The sequence below is a fragment of the Ictidomys tridecemlineatus genome, chromosome 11 (genome assembly GCF_052094955.1).
Source record: "Ictidomys tridecemlineatus isolate mIctTri1 chromosome 11, mIctTri1.hap1, whole genome shotgun sequence".
In the NCBI taxonomy this organism is placed as follows: domain Eukaryota; kingdom Metazoa; phylum Chordata; class Mammalia; order Rodentia; family Sciuridae; genus Ictidomys; species Ictidomys tridecemlineatus.
Window position 1 is genome coordinate 67971229 of NC_135487.1, and position 4752 is coordinate 67975980.

General features: G+C 40.0%; 1 long non-coding RNA gene across 1 annotated transcript; it reads right to left on the reverse strand.

Annotated features, from left to right (window-relative positions):
- Window positions 1-1443: 1443 nt before the first annotated feature.
- On the reverse strand, window positions 1444-2104 carry LOC144367727 (uncharacterized). Its single transcript, XR_013427252.1, has 2 exons — window positions 2009-2104; window positions 1444-1898 (listed from the first exon to the last, which is right to left on the reverse strand). It is a non-coding gene; the product is annotated as an uncharacterized LOC144367727 (long non-coding RNA).
- Window positions 2105-4752: the final 2648 nt, after the last annotated feature.

Below are 4752 nucleotides of genomic sequence, written 5' to 3' on the forward strand. Positions count from 1 at the left end.
ATTGTTCCAAATTGCCATCACATGAGACACAAGTCCAATAAGAACAATATGATGAATGATGCCTTTCATTTATCATTTTCTTAAGAAGGAAAGCTTTAAATCCACCTCTGTGCTTTTATGCAAACCTGGTATAGGGAATCAAACACACAAACACATTAAGAAACATTGAAACATGGCCTTGAGAACCAAAAATAAGTGTTTGAAGCTTTTTATCTGTATACAAAGTTTGCTATATCATTTATTTGGTATACTATTGTTGATAATAAATGTCTCCTTTTTCAACTCTATAAGAAACAACAAGCAAGCAATGAAATAAAGAAAAACAGGAAACTCCACAAACTCCACTGGAGGACTTCATTCTCTGTTGTTTGAATTTCTAAAGCCCCATGAACTATTTATAATCTGAATATTTTCAGAATTCTACATATTTACATGCTGCTACCTGACTTGATAAGTGAAGGGACTTAAAACAGAAGTGTAAGCAACATGGATAGAATAGTCAAACCCAGACCAAATGGCTCTTCAGTGTGAATGCAGTAGGCTGGTGGTAATACATGGTATTATCTAAGGATCCAAAAAGAGCAAAAGTGAAAAATTTTCAAAAATATATCTCCCTTAGTTGAAAGTCTTGATGTCTGAAACTCCACCTGAAGTAATTATGGGAGACAGATGATATATGTTGCTCTTGTCTGCCTAGCACCTATTTATTCTACCGGTGGCAGCAACTTGATTTTCCTTAAGAAAGCATCTTTCCCCAACTCTCCTTGAAACTCTTCAGTACAGTTGATCTGACTCTCAGTCTGGGAGTGGGAATGAGATCCAGTCTTGGCCAATCAGAATGCTGCATGCCCCTGGCCTCAGCAATTGGTAAATAGATAGACACAACCCAAAAGATCTAATGGTGGGATTTTGAATAATGAACGTGTAGCCCTCCTTCACCTGGAAAGCTGGAGTGACAGCAATATAAGCCTGGTTTGCATGGCACTTCCCTTTCTTCTGCCCCTTTGCTCACACCAGCCACTGTCATGCCAGGCACAGGAATGCCTCTGTAGGCTCCCACCTAGGCCCCCAGAGCCAACTAAGGTTACTTCCCATTAACCTTTTCCAGCTTTTTAAATACTCTAGGATGATTCACTAAAGTCTACACAGCCTGACTTTCATGCTTTTCAGACAGACCCTGGAAGATCATTCCAGGAGAACCATGTTACCCTGAGTAAATGTGTGTCATTAATATTCCTGCTAATATGCACACAAAAGGGAGGAAAGACCTACCCATTTGTGAGGAATCACTTGAATTTTCTTCTTTTTTTTAAATCAAGTCCTTGAAAAGGAGCTAAATGGACATTTAAATTTTTCCATTACAAAAATTTGCTATAAATACGGAATTTACTGTACATAAAGTAAAAGAGTCCTATTGGTTGTAAGTTGTAGTCAACAGAGACCTTTGAAAATTTTGTTTTGTTTATTTTAAAGAGAGAGAGAGAATTTTTTTAATATTTATTTTTTAGTTCTCAGCAGGCACAACATCTTTGTTGGTATGTGGTGCTGAGGATCGAACCCGGGCCGCACGCATGCCATGCCAGGCGAGCGCGCTACCGCTTGAGCCACATCCTCAGCCCTGACCTTTGAAAATTAATCCATTTTGTTCTGCTCCTGGAAGTCTTCTGTGGTGACTGACGGGACATGAAGAGAAAGGCAAAGTAGATTTAGTTCTCTGAATGTACTGCACGTCTCCCTCATTTCCAGATTTGATAAGGTTTCAGAAGAGGGAGGGAGGCTTGGCAATAGGTCCATCCAAATGTTTAGAGTTGAGTTTTTATACATGTCTTGCTCCTTCAAATCATACCTTCCTCTGAAATTGTTTATATAGAATCCATTTCTCATAGAGCTTACGATTACTGTTGGGTGAGACAAAAAGAAAACAAATCAGTCTTCAGATGTGGATGATAATCCTACAGAGAAAATAAGATAAGGAGTGTGACAAAGAGTGACAGGTGGGTGGGAATACCTCAGGTGTAGTGGTCAGGCTAAAATCCAGGGCAGAGCACTCCAGGCAGAGAGACAGGTGAGTGTGAAGTCTCCGAAGCCAGAACTTAGTGTGTTTGCCCTACGGAGGTCAGTGAGGGGAGTATTGGTTCCCAAGGCTGCTGTGACAAATTGTCGGAAACTTAGTGGCTTAAAATAACACACAGTTGTTATCTTCTGGTTCTGGAGGTCAGAAGCCCCAAATGGCTTTCACCACACTGAACTCCAGGTGTCAGCAAGGCCACAGATGCTCCAGGCACTCTAGGGAGAATCTGTTTCCTTTTTTCTAACTTCTAGAGGCTTCCTGGATTTCTTAGCTTTGGCCCTGGGCTCCAACTTTAAATTCAGCACAGTGTGGCATCCTCAAATCTCTGTCCTGTCTTCTTTTCCTTCTAAGGACCCCTGTGGTTTACACTGGGCCCTCTCCAGATAATCTTCACCTCAACTGTCTTAACTTAATCAGATCTGTAAATAGTCTCTTTTGCTTCATAAAGTAATAATTTCACAGGTTCCAGAGATTAGAAGATGGCCATTTGGGGCAGGCTATAGTCTGTCGCAGAGTGTGAAGGAGAAAAGTAGTGGGTGAAAATTAGGCAGATAGGCCAGGGTTCAGAGAACAGAGGGATTGAAATGTTAATTCCTTCAGAGTCCTTTCTCCATCCCTATCAAGGTAACTACCTGTGTTCCTACCTATTGCTAAAGTGCCCCCTTCCTGCCCACAAAACTCCACTTGGGCCCCTCCAGCTCATCTGCTTCTTACCTTTCAGCCATCCCACCGAGCATCTCCTGGGCCTAGTCACTTACATAGGAAGGAGAGAGATAAAGAGCAGGAGAATAAAGAAAGCCTTGGACATATAGAAAATGCAGAATAGCTCTTACTTCTTGGGATACCAGGATACCAGCTATGGCCCCCTTCTCCCTCCCAGGAGAAGTCTATGTTACCCCTTTTTAAATAAACCCAGTTTTATATGCTTGCCTCGGTGTGCTTCTCTAATGTTATACTTCCACATTATGTGAGGAAGCAGGACTCCTCACCAGTAACAGTGATATTGTGAGGAGTCTGAACTTCAGTTAGTCAAATGAAATGGGAAGGCATTTGATCTGATGTAAATTGTGTGTGTGTGTGTGTGTGTGTGTGTGTGTGTGTGTGTGTATGTGTGTGTTACTAGAGATTGAACCCAGGGGCTTGTGCATGCTAGGCAAGTGCTCTACCAACTGAATTATATCTCCAGTCCCTGCTGTAAATTTTTAACAAGATTACTCTGAATATTGCATGGAGAATAGAATAGCAATGCCAAAGTGGGAGAAAGGAGATTATTAGGAGGCTTTTGCTATGGCTCAGAAGAGAGGATGGGGGCCTGCATTTTGGGAGAGCTACTTAGCTTTTCTATGGCTCAGAAGTCTTATAAAATAAAGTGAATATTTTAGGCTGTATTGAGTTTGAAAGAATGCCTGTGAGAGATTCTGTGTTGTATTTGATTCCAAAGAACACTCAAGAAATGGTAGCTATAGTTTCAGTATGCTTTATTAAAGTTTACATTTTATTTTAAAAACTAGGACACTTAAAAAGTAGAAGAAACCTTAAGAGTTAAGAAAATGAAGCTCAGTAAGGAAAAGCAACTTATTATCAAGCAGTACATCTAAGAGAAGGTGAAAGAGCAACTTCCTGTCTTTAAATAACCAGCAAAGGTGTCTCCATGGGAAGGCGCGGGAGGCAGATACTGTGAAGTGCTCAGGCCAGAGCATCCTGGCTGGGTGGTGGGGTTGGGGAGGGCATGCAGGTGGCTTCCAAAGGCCTAGTTTCAAATCCTATTACAGTACTTATTGGCTATGCGATTTGGAGCAAGTGTCTTAATCTCTCTTTACCTCATTTATTTCTCTCAAAATAGTCACAATATCACATCCCATAAGGTTGTGTCATGCAGTTAAAATGGGAAAATATACAACATTTGGTAAACTGCCAAGGCCATAAAGTTAAATATTATTTATGCCCCCCTTCCCAAGTAGCCTACTTTCCATTCTCCTCACATCTGTAAGGCATGGAGACATGCTTATTTTTAGTTTTGTAGCAAATCTCATCTTTTCACACAGGTTTCTGCCTGAATGACAGTCTTCTGATGTCCCTGTCTAGATAATAGATCCAGCAATGTTTATTTGTTTCTATTTCTGAGTACATCAATATTTCCTTTCAAAAGTTGACATTCAAACACAAAATGTGCTTTCTCCATTAATATGGTTCTGGGTTTTCATTTCTCCAAGCTTTTTTCTGCTTGCGATTTCATTTGTTATAAACTGGAACTGAGATGAAATAAAAATAACTGTACTCTTCCAAAAGATAGAATAGATTTAAAGCTATATGCAACTGGGAAATATTTATAGCAAAGTCAGTTTAAGGATGTATTTAACTAACTAGCATATATATATATATATATATATATATATATATATATATATATATATATATGAAGCCAGATTTAAAATTAGGCAGTCAGTGTAGTTAGGTAAATCGGGTCTAATATTGAGTGAAATCTAAAATGGAGGCCATGTTGAGAATGAATTTCCGGAAAAGTTGAGCAATTCTTGAAATGTTCACGAAGTCCCAAGAAAAGCCCTAGGCCCAAAGTCTATCCCAAAGAAATGTTAATGAACAGCCCCAGCAGATTTGAAGATAGCCCATCCCAAAGAAGTGTTAATGAAGTCCTCCCTGCCCAGATTACTTGTTTGGCC